The sequence below is a fragment of the Myotis yumanensis genome, unplaced genomic scaffold (assembly GCF_028538775.1).
Source record: "Myotis yumanensis isolate MYYU_CA2020_CCGP unplaced genomic scaffold, mMyoYum1.0.hap1 SCAF_1, whole genome shotgun sequence".
Taxonomy (NCBI): Eukaryota; Metazoa; Chordata; class Mammalia; order Chiroptera; family Vespertilionidae; genus Myotis; species Myotis yumanensis.
In genome coordinates, this window is record NW_027223752.1 from 204571694 (window position 1) to 204584900 (window position 13207).

The following is a 13207-nucleotide window of genomic DNA, read 5'->3' on the forward strand; positions in this document are numbered from 1 at the left end:
ACCTTGTAGCATATAAAAATGAAAATTCAGGATTAAAGACATGAATGTGAAGAACAAAACTGCATAACTATTAAAATAAATATATGTAATATGCCAATAACAAAATTTCTAAGATATAAGTTTTCATATAGTGAGATTTTTCCCCTCACTTGAAAGAACTTAGCAGTTGTTTTCACATATTTGCCCCTTCCACAGTCACAGATTCTAACAGTTAGATTAATATCATCAACAAGCACTGGTTATATATTTGGTAATATTTCCTCCATTTTTTACAAAAACAGCTATAAAGAAATGTTATATGAACAAACACTATTAAAATGGCACATCTTCAATGTTGTTGTGAAGAACTGATACTATTTTTCAAGTATACATGATAAAGCAGTCTAATTTGGTCATGAAAAATTCTCTACAAGTGTATATTTGCAATTATAATCCTTATATCTAGTAGAGTGATGTGGCCTTCCTAGTACTTCAAAATATAGTTATACATTAGATAATGGAATATTTTATAAATATATGCCTTACCCTCTTACATTCAATCCATTGCATGGGTCTATCTTATTTCAAAATTTGTTTTATTTATTTTTCCTGCTGCCAGTACTCACAGGCTATAGTGTGATTGTTTAAAATTGAACTATGTATAGAGTTTATACATAGAATAATCTTATGTATATATATATATATATATACATATATATATATATATATATATGGAGCTGTGTGTTTGTGTGTGTCTAGATAGATATTCACTTAGTGAGGTATGTATGTATATGTGTGTATATATGCTAAGTGAATATTAGATGAATATATTCACTGAGAATAGTACCTTTCCCTTAGTGCTCTCTCAAAAAATTGCCTAAAGGTTTATTGGCTTCAATGGATCATTATTTCACTCCCTAAAGTATGCCTTTCTGACAAAAATTTTTTCTCTATGGAATATGAGAAATAGCTATCTGTTCCCTAAAATTAATTTCTTCTTCTTTCAAGGCACATAACTAAGCTACATTTTTCAACCAGGGAACTGAATTCCAACCAATGGTTTTTGAGCAAAAAGCGCATGAGGCTTTAAGTAATGGTTAGTAAAAAGCCCCCATGCTTGTGCCACTTCAGGTTTCTCCCTTCCAGTTGATAATATTAAGGGTAAAATTACAAGCCATGATATATAGGGTAACACAACATCCATTATTATGGGCCCCAAATGAACATTAAGAGTATATCTGCTCAAGTGTATAATGTTATATGAGAAAGAATTACACTGGTTTTAGAATACACAACATTTAGTTACTGTATTAGTGAGGTTCTTAAGAGAGACAGGAATTTATTTATTATAGGAATTGGCTCATGAAATTATGGAGACTGAGAACTCACACATCGACTGTCTGGAAGCTGGAGAACCAGAAATGTCGGTGATATAATTTAGTGCAAGCCCAAAAGCCTTAGAACCAGGGAAACCAATGGCTTTTGAGTCCCAGTTTGAGTCTAAAGACTCAAGAATGCAGAGCAGGGTGGGAGTGTGGTGGTGTAAGGCAGAGAACCAGGAGAGCAGGAGAAGATGGATGTCCCAAATCAAGCAGATAGCAAATGTTCTCCTTCTCCACCCCTTTGTTCTATTAATGTCCTCAAATAATTGGACAATGCTCACCTGCATTGGCGCGAGCAGTATGCTTTATTCAGTCTACAGATTCTACTGCTAATCTCTTCTGGAAACACTTGCACAGACACACCCAGAAAATACGTATTACTTGCAAGTTAGGTATCCATTAGCCAAGTCAAGTAACTGTAAAATTAAACATCACAGGTACTATATTTTACCAAAATCTAGGTTATTTAAACAAATACTACTGTTCCCAGTACAAAAAACTTTCAGTAACACCTAATTGGAATTTATAATTAAAAATCAAGATATTATTGTTCAGTTCTGCTTGTCACATTTGAACAAAGCATAGACTAATGAGCACCCATTCAGGTATATAATCAAATGGATAATAGACATAATAAAATATTTGTGAACTGATGACTATTCAATTTAAAGACAAAGCTTACAGAACTCATGATTCTTTTACTCATTCATCCATGTTTAATTTTGACTGCTTATAAATTTTAATTTCTAATGCTGGAATTGAAAATATATTTAAATAATGTCTTTGTACCCCAAAGGCAAGTGAGTAGAATAAGATTAAATACACAAAGAAAATAAGTTGTAATAGATAATCTAAGTTATGCAGAGAAATACATCTTGGTAGAAGTAATGATTAACACAGCCAGGTTTTGAGGTTTGAGGAATTTTACATAGGTAATATTTGAGATTATCTTTAAGTATATATAACTACATAAGCCAAACCAGGACTAGATGGGCCATTGAAACAGAAAAAAAAAATACATGAAAAGCATAAAATAGTTTTCTTCAAATGTTTTTAAGAGCTGTTACATGGAAGAAAGCACAAAATTGTTTTCTTTCTTCAGGAATATCAGCAAAGGCATTTTCTTTGGAAGATTGAACAAAAAATGTGTAAAGCCAGTCATTTTCGTGGTACTAATATTGGGTTTGGTATAGGAACACAAATGGCTTAAGAAAAAGACCCCCCCCCCCCCAAAAAAAAACAACACACCCACCAAAAGTGTTTTCCCAGATGATAGAAACAAAGTCAAGTGGGATAATGAACCTGAACCTGATTATTCATCAAAGGAGCCAGGAAAATGCTAAATATGGGCACCTATTTGTGGACTGAGAAGTGAAGAACAATTTATTTTAAGAGTAAGATCAAGGCAAATAAAGAGATTTCAGGTTTGATTAATTCTGGACAGTGAGTAAATACTAAGGACTAATTGGCTTTCAGGCACTACCAGTGAGAGCTAGGTAAAAAAAAGTCTCATCAATGGGCCATATTAACCCAGAGTTTAGAGCAACAGATATTCTTTGAATATAAGAATTTTTATCTTTTAAAATGAGTTTTCTATTCCCTACAATACATTCCTGTAATGATTTTAATCGCGACCCTCAAAAAAAGATATATTGGAGTCCTAACTCTTTGTATCTTTGATTATAACTTTATTTGGAAGGGTCTTTACTGAAGTAGTCAAGTCAATAGGGTGGGTCCTAATCCTAAATAATAAAAGCCTAATATGCAAATTGACCAAATGGTGGAATGACCAGTAGAACAACCGGTCACTATGAGGTGCACTGACCACCAGGGGGCAGATGCTCAATGCAGGAGCTGCCCCTGGTGGTCAGTGCGCTCCCACAAGGAGAGTGCTGCTCAGCCAGAAGCTGGGCTCATGGCTGGAGAGTGCAGCAGCAGTAGTGGGATCCTCTGCTGCCTCTGTGGCAGCACTAAGGAGCAGCAAGCCAAGTGCTAATATGGTAAGGAATGAGGGGTCCTGGACTGCAAGAGGATGTCCTACTGCCTGCTTAGGCCTGCTCAGCAGGCAGACATCCCCCGAGAGGGCATAGGTCGGGCTGAGGGACACGCCCATCCCCTGTACATGCATTTTTGTGCACCGGGACTCTAGTCAAATATAATTGGTATCACTATAACAAGTGCAGATTTGGACAGAGAGACAGAGATGCACATTGGGACCACACCATGTAAAGAAATAAGAGATTGGAATGATGTATCTACAAACCAAAAAATCCAAAGATTGAGAGCAAACCACCATAAGCTAGGGAAGAAAAGTGGAACAGACTCTCACAGCCCTCAGAAGAAACCAAACTTGCCTACACCTTAATTTCAAACATCTAGCTTTTAAGCTGTGAGATAATAAATTAGAGTTGCTTAAACCTTTCAGTTTATGGTAGTTTGTTATGGCAGCACTAGGAAACTAATGTAATTATACTTCATTGGGGATTTAACTTAACATTTGCCATGTAATCTGTAAGGCACATTCCTATCATGTTATTTGTTATAACTTTAAGGTATATTAAGTGTAGTAATTAGCACAAATAAAAATTTTATGATTTGTTTAGAATTTTGTATAAATGGAATCATAAACTATATAGCAGTGTTTTTGAGATTTATCTATCAATAGCTATTTCTGTATTTTTTTCTTTCTATTTTTTTCAATTTCTTTGTAATTATTTATATATTAGAGTCCATAATAATTTCATAAAAAGAGTTGGTCAGTCATCTCTTGTCTTCTTTCTCTGAAAATATTTGTGTAAAATTTGTATTATTTGTTCCTTAAATGTTTAATAAAATTCAAGAAAAGCAACTAATAAATAAATTATGAGTGAATATTCAGATTGAAGAAAATTACACAAATTTCAAAAGTCATACTGCTTACTAGTGAAATAAAAGCATCACAAAAATGTCTGGAAGATAAATTTAAAATATAGTGCTAGGAATAAAAGATAATATATAAATTTATTTTGTATGAATAGAACATTCATAATTCTATTAGTGAAAAGAAACATAAAATAAAATGAGCAAAAATGAATTGTAAAATAATTGATCATACTCACCAATAAAAAACTTAAAAATAGACCTTAAAAATACATTTTTATCATTTACCTATATTTCTCTATGTCAAAATATATGTTCACATTCCATCTATAGCATATGAAAGAGTCTTTTTTCTGTGCCAACAATAATCTTAATTATTTTTACCTATTATATATGAATAGGCAAAGATAAGCAAAGGTAATTGAGATTGTGAAGAGCCAATGTTCAAAAGGAATGATAGATTTATAATAAAGTTTGTTGGTACTCAGAATACATCATTTCTCCATCTTTATTTTTTAAATGTATTATCTATGGAGAAAATAAAGATTCTTCAGTAACATAAATATAATATTTCTATTCTTATATGCTTTCTCATCTGATATCTAAAAATCAGTCATGAATTCATTTCAGGGAATATTTACAGCAAATCTAGTCAACAATACATATTCACTAATGCAAAAATCATCTTAAAATCTTGTGTTCTTGTTATATAAAAATTATTTTCTTCTTCTTTTCATGATAGTCAATTTGGAAAGAACTCATAATTTAGAAAACAAGGAAAGTAATGAAGGTTATGTAGTATGTATCAGTAAATGGGTTGAAACTGTTTTTTGATTGAACCTTTCTTTATAAATATGATTTGGGATTTCTATAGGGCATATTGCAAATGCCACCCAGTGCATTCAGCAAATGTTACCTTCTAACGCAGAATACAACTCAGGCTACAAATGTGATTTGAGTAAAAAGGAACCATGAGGGAATAGCTCGTAAATGACACTGTGGCTTTTCGGTCTTGATTGATTTCAATACTGAATTTGAAAACAATATTGCTGCATTTGTAAACCAAGTTTACTTCTAGTTTTATATAACCATTAAGTGTTTTCCTTTAACATTCAGTAAATTATTGCTTCTTCCACTAGAGTCTGTATTTCATTTTTGTACTATAATAGATTTTATTACTCTGGATAAGCAGCCCTGAAATCCTAACTGTTCCTGTGGGCAATGAAACTTTGCAATGAAACTTGATATTCAAGATTCCTTTGCCAGGCCAATGTAGCTCAATGGTTGAGCATCAACCTATGAAACCACAGTTTCATTCCAGGTCAGGGCACATGTCCGGGTTGCAGGCTGGATCACCAGTAAGGGGAGTGCAGGAGGCAGCCAATCAGTGATTCCCATCATTGATGTTTCTACCTCTCTCTACCTTCCTCTCTGAAATGAATTATCTCTATGTAATTTTTTAATTCCTTTAGCAGGAATCTCTCCCTCCTTTTCCAAACTTTTGTATTCTTAATACTGTTTCTGACTGATTTTACCATCAAAGATAAGGATATAGAAAATCAATTAAAGTTTACTTTTGCATTTACTTCTAATCTCCATTATCTATCTATATATAAGGCTAGTATGCAAAGTGTCCCCTCTGATGTGTGACTGGGAGACTAACAGTTTGATCACTTGCTATGATGTGCACTGACCACCAGAGGGCAGTGCGGAATGAAGGAAGGTCCCAGCCAGAAGCCAGAAGGAAGGCCTCAGCCAGCAGCTGGAAGGCCCCAATCGGCCCTGATCACTGGCCAGGCCTAGGGACCCTGTCCGTGCACAAATTTTGTGCACCAGGCCTCTAGTTGATTTTATAATAACAAAGGATCATATCTACAAAATTTATACAGTGACAAAATTTTTAAATGACAATTCATGCAAAATATAGAGATTTGGTAAATAAACTAACCAAATTATTCAAAGCCATATCCTCTCTAAACCATCTCCACAGACAATTCTTATGATTTTTCTCATTTATATTCTGTTATCACAGTACTAAATTAGAGTAAAATAATTTGAGTATTGCTTTAAAAATTCCACAAGAATTAGAATAACTCAAAAAATTTGCATTACTATAATCTAACTTCTAGTAATAATTCAATGATATGAGCTACACTTAGGTAATTAAATTAAGATCAACATCCTGAAATTCACATATTGCTATGTGCTATACAACAGATGGATTGATAGTGGCTTAGGAATGCCACTCAAAGACATAATCAGATAGCTTAATACTCTTGTCTCAGAAAAATCTCTGAGCCTCTTATTTATATAATCAACTACCTTCATCCTATGTTTAATTATTTCTTGCTGTTACTGAGGGGTTACTGCTTGATGGTCCTTGTACATGACCCTTTCCATCCTTAAAGCCAGCAAAGATATATGGGCCTTACCCTTCTTATTTTTATTTTTTGTTTGAATGTCTCAGACTTCTCATTCTGCTATTAGCTGGAGAAATATGTCTGCTTTTAAAGGGTCCATGTAATTAGATTATACCCACAAGGATGATTTCCCTTTTGATTCATTCAGTGTCAACTGATTGGCAACATTGATTACATTTTCAAAATCTATTTTGCTATCTAACAACAGATAATCATGGGCACAATGTCCCTATACTTATGGTCATAGAAACTAAGGTGAAAAATCTTAGGATTTGCCTACCCCAGGAGGACCTTCCATCCTCTACTTGGCATAAAAAGGCAATGCTCTAATTCTACTGCTAGTGTAATGTCAGCATACCTAAACAGAGTGTTGGTTTTCAATTCTTTGCCACAGAAGCAGGCAGCATTCTAATTCACCAGTCAGAGTACTTTCACGGGTGTTCCTCAGAAAGCTGAGTCACCAACTACATGCAGCAGCAATGAGACTTGGCAATGTGGAAGGAGACAGCCTAGTCAGCACTTCACTTAACCTGTCCTGGTGGAAACAGGAACTAGAGAGGAGCTGAGCCTTCACTCTCATCCAGCAGCAACCAGGATGAATGAGGTTTTGTGAAGCAAGGCTACTTAGCACTCTGATATCCCTCACACCTCACCCTGGTTGTCAGCAGAAAACAAAGGGAAGCTATACCTCCATGCCCATCTAACATCAAAACACCCTAAACACAGTAATGACCCTGATAAAGAAGATTTATAGGATCAGAGTGTCACGATGAAATACCCAAGGTATCCACAATACGATGAAAAGTCACTCTTCATATGAAAAATGAGGACAATCACAACTTCTATAAGAGGATACAATCATGAGACATTAACATTGAAATTACTGAGATGTTGGAGTTACTTGAAAAGTAGCAATAATAAAAATGCTTTAAAGAGAAATTATTAACACTTCTGAAACTAGTGAAAAAAAATCTTGGCTAAGGAATTGAGGATTATATATTAAAAAACAAAAATATCATAGTTCTGAAAAATATCCTAGAATATGAAGAAAAAAATACACCTCTATGCATGGGCTCAATAACAGACTGGGGGTAAAACAGAAAAAAAATGTACACGAAAGTCATATGAATAGATATTACCCAATCTGAATAATATGAAAAAACAGGAAGAATATAGATTAATAAAAGAAAAATCAAGGACCATTAGACCAAATCAGGAATATCTATATAATATTCATATCACTGAAGTATTGGAAACAGAGGAGAAAGAATGTGATATTCATACAAGAAATTTAATGGATCTCAAGGGAATTAGACAATCTTAAAAGTTCAGATATTGCATTGTTCCATTTCTTTGGCATTCCTGAACAGCAAATTTATAGAGATAGACAATAGATTGGTGATTTCAAGAGGTCAGAGATGGAGGTGGTAGAAAGTTCAGGCATGACAATAAACATCTAGCCTGATAGTGGGGTGGTGGCAAAGTTCTGTGCCTTGAGTGTGGTGGTTGTTACACAAATGCCTGCATGTGATAAAAATGCAGAGCACTACATAAACCATAAACCTCCCACACAAAAATGACTGTGTGCATTAAGTTCTATAGAATATATATCAATTTCAGTCTCTCAGTTTTGAGGTTGTACTTGGTTATTTAAGTTATTAACCAATGGGGACACCTGGGTGCAGCATGCATAGAATCTCCCTGTACTTACTTGTTGTTTAGTTTTTGTGACTTACTGTGAATGTATACTCATATCAAAATAAAGAATATAAAAATTGATTGAATAAATACTTTTATATAATTTGGTCTATTCTCTATACCTCAGTTTAATTTTCCTTTAATGTATTCTAAATGTATTCTAATTTGGTCATAATATTTATCCTGACTTTGTTCTAATAAACACCCTGAGAGCCTATCTATGGCTTGCTCTTTTCCTTACACTGCTAACAAGATATCTCACTTTTATCATTTGCATCCCATTGCTATTTATTTTTAATTTTTCTCTTCCAGCTACTTAGTGATAGGGTTATAATAATGAGGAAAAAAATGATGCAAAGAAAATCCATTTCAAATGCCTGTCTATCTGTATAACATGGTAAGTGGGACACTGGATCTCTAGTGAATCTAGATGGCCCATTGCCATCTAGAATAGATCATTTGGGATTTCTAGAGTTGACTCGTATCCTATTTTTCCTTTTTAAGCTAGAAAACAGTAATGCTTTCCTTACCTTATGAAAATTTTTTAAGAAGCAATTTCTAAAATATTTACTGAAGTTTTAAAAGTCTGCACATAGTTTTTATAGCATGCTGTGACAGGGAGGAATAAATACTGGCATTATACATACCTGTAGAGTCTAATACAAAAAGAAATTTATAGAGGTATGTACATTAAAAGAAAGTAATTATGATAATTTAAAAGATAGGCATAACCAATAGAATAGAATATAGATTAAGTAAAAAAATGTGCAGTGTCAGGAAAGAAATGAAATTCAACAACATTTTTAAGAAATTTATAATCTAAACTCAAAGTATCCAGTTCATAAACTCTGGTCAACATCTAAATTTAAAATAATCACTAAATCAATAAAAATATGTTTAGAAGAAAATCTTTAACATTTTGTATTTTTATGCCAACAAATAATGAAATCTAGGGTAATTGGCAAATCTTTTTTGAAGTTAAGTACACCAACACAATGCACATAGAAGTAAATATATTCAGGAACAATAAAATCTTTTGAGAGTTTTAAATATTCTATGGTAAATTACCGAAAAGGAAAGTTAATGATTTTACAATACATCTTGTTATTTATATTTGATGACTTTATTTTCAGTTTGTTTATTGGGTGAACATAGCAGTGCCCTCAAGTTGTATTACTGTGGAAAAAGTTGAAATCTTCAAAAGATCAATACTTCAGTATTATTGAATTTACAAAGGCAGGGAACAGTATGAAAATATCTTTATATAGTTACAAACAAAATATTCAGCTAGAAAAATATTAAAAATAGAAGCTAACAATAAATTACTACAGTAAAATATATATAATTAAATTTTTATGTCATTTCTGATCAAGCAATTCATGTAGAAAAATAACTTCAATTAAAATTATATAAAACTAGAGGCCCGATGCATGAAATTTGTGCCAGAGTAGGCCTTCCTTCCCCTGGCTGTTGGCACTGGCTTCCCTCTTGTACCTGGGACCAGGGGTTTCCTCCAGCTATCGGCACCCAGGACCCAGCCTTCTTTCCCAGCCCTGGATTCATCTGAAGGTCGTCCGGAAGGACATCCAGTCTAATTAGCATTTTATGCTTTTATTATTATAGATATCACTGCATTTAGATGTGGTGTTTTATTATTATTATTTTCATATGTATTTAAGGGTCATAATTACTAGTAACCTATTAATTAAATATAAAAATATATTAATTTTTAAAATATTGTGTATTATTTATACTGTATCATGACACTTAAAATCTACCTTTCAATATTATAAGCTCTCAATTCTGGATTGACTGAATTAAATCTTATACTTTAATGGGTTTAAAATGTAGGCATCACCTGAATGAATGTTCTGGAAAAAAAAAAAAAAACAAACAGAAGGAAAACACCTGAGACATAAGGCTGTGAGGAGAAAACTGGAAAAAATCATATAAACTGTCAGCATCTAAAAAGCATGCTCAGTGTTTTTGACAAGTAGGTCAATGGTGAATATGCACCTTTTGACTTTTGGACTTAAAATATATATATATAGTCAGCATGTTGGCAGTTCTTATGACTATGTAATTCCATGAGAAACCAGGAGAAGTTTCTTGTCTTTTACATTAAGCTTTACATTTTCAGAAAATCTCAGAACACTTGAGTCTAACCTTCATACTCTCATGGGTACAGGCCCAGTTGATTCTTAAAATAATTAATAGTTTTACAATAATGTAACAGGAATGAGAGACTCTCAGAAATTTACCTTATTTTATTCAGATATAGCTCAATTTTTCTCCACATAAAAATTTCTACTATCTTATAAATTAGTAGAGATATTAACACAATATTTAACATAGCAAGCAGAAAGTCCCCCAAATTGCCAGGTACAGTAATAAAAACTTGCTAGAAAAGCCGATACTCTAACCATTTTAAAATATCTATATAGCTTTATTCTCTAAGATAAACATTTTAGAGGGTAAACTATGCTTTAAAATATGGTAAACATCAGCTATTGAGCAATTGAAAATATCACTAGTCCAAAATGAGTTGTGCTTAAGTGGAAATACATACCATATTTGAAAAACTTAATATAAAAAGAATGCATAAATTGGATTTATAATTTTATAGAAAATGAATGTTGAAATAATATTTTTGAACATATTGAGTTAAATATATTATTTTTAAAATATATTTTTATTGATTTCAGAGAGGAAGGGGGAAGGAGAAAGAGAGGGAAACATCAATGATGAGAGAGACTCATTAACAGCCTGCCTCCTCCAAGACCCTGAGCCCACAACCCGGGCATGTGCCCTTGGCCAGAATTGAACCCAGGACCCTTCGATCCGTAGGCCGATGCTCTATCCACTGAGCAAAACTAGCTAGGGCTTAAATATATTATTAAAATTAATTTCACTTTTTATCAATCAATTAGAACATATATATACATGTATATGTGTATATGTATATGTATATACACATATACATGTATATATATCCTATCTAATAATAGACAAACATGGTAATTGACCGTACCTTCGCTACGCCTCCCATTGGCTAATCAGTGTGATATGCAAATTAACTACCAACAAAGATGGCAGTTAATTTGCATACATAGGTTCCAAGCAGTAGAGGGAAGACTGAAGTCGAGCCAGAGCAGTGAAGACAGAAGATGGAAGGTGGCTCCGGCCAGAGCAGCGAAGATGGAAGACTGAAGGTAGCTCCAGCCGGAGTGAAGGCCTGGGTCCCGGGTGCCAGAGAAAAACCTGTGCCAGCAGCCAGGAGAAGGGAAGGCCTATTGCATGAATCTCTTCATGCAACAGGCCTCTACCTCTAATATATATATATATATATATATATATATATATATGTATGTATATACTATACATGTGAACATGTGAATTTATATATATACTAGTGGTTTGGTGCATGGATTCATGCACATTGAAAGTGAATCTGGTGCAGGTGAACTAGATTTGGGGTCAACAGGGCCCCAGCAGCAAACTAACCTACCTGTCACAGTGTCATCCCCCTGGTGGTCATTGTGCATCATAGCTACTGGTTGAATGGTGGAATGGTCAAATGATCAAATGGTTGCTTAGGCTTTTATATATACAGATGGCTTCTTTGTGATTCATTTTTTATTGAGCTTCATTACTCTACAGAATACTCATAATTCTTCCATTTACTAGCTCCTTTGATGTTGTAAAAATATATCTACGTTCAGCAATAAGAGGTCATATTATCTAAATTGGATGCCAACTGATGAGGTAGTCACTTTTCTCCCAGCTTTAAGAATGGATCCTAGCCTGCTCACACTAATGGCATCCTCCCAATAACCATAACTCTAGGAAACAATAAGCAAGTAGTATGTGATGTTTCCATATTTCATTTTTGCTCTTGTACAAAATTTTTAAAAAGATTTTATTTGTTTCCCACTCTGAACTCCCAAGCATGAATCTCTTCTGTCTTCTTCCATATCAAAGAGGTGAGATTGAATTTGCACATAATAGATGTGAAATAAATACATGTTGAATGAATGTCCCTAAATCTATTTTACTAGGAATATTACACATTTATTTTCTTATTAGATTACTAGAGGCCTGGTCCACAAAAATTTGTGCACTCGGGGGGGAGGGGGGTCCCTCAGCCTGGCCTGTGCACTCTCGCAGTCTGGAACCCCTCAGGAGATAACGACCTGCTGGCTTAGGCCTGCTCCCGGGTAGCAGAGGGCAGGCCCAATCCCTAGGTGCAGCCCCTGGTCGGGCTCAGAGCAGGGCCGATAGGGGAGTTGGGGCGCCAACCCCTGTCATGCACAGAGCAAGGCGGATCGGGAGGTTGCGATGCCACCCCTAGTCACGCACAGGGTAGAGCCGATTGGGGAGTTGGGGCACCGCCCTCTGTCACACTCAAGGCAGGGTTGATGGGGATGTTGTGGCGCCACCCCCTGTCACGCACAGAGCAGGGCCAATCAGGGGGTTGGGGCGCTGCCCCCTGTCACTCACAGAGCAGGGCCCATCAGGGGGGTTGGGGCTCCGTACCCTGTCACGCGCAGAGCAGGGTCTATCAGGGTGTTGGGGAGCTCCCCGCTGTCACAAACAGAGCAGGGCCCATCAGGGGGTTGGGGAGCTTCCCCCGTCACGCACAGAGCCGGGCCGATCAAGGGGTTGAGGAGCTCCCCCCTGTCATGCACAGAGTAGGGCTGATAGGGGAGTTGGGGCACCGCCACTGTCACACACACAGCAGGGCAGATCAGGGGGTTAGGGCACTGCACCCTGTCACACACAGAGCCACAGGGTGATCAGGGGGTTTGGTCACTGCCCCCTGTCATGTTGATCCCGGTGCCAGGAGGCCTCGCGGCTCTGCTGATCCCG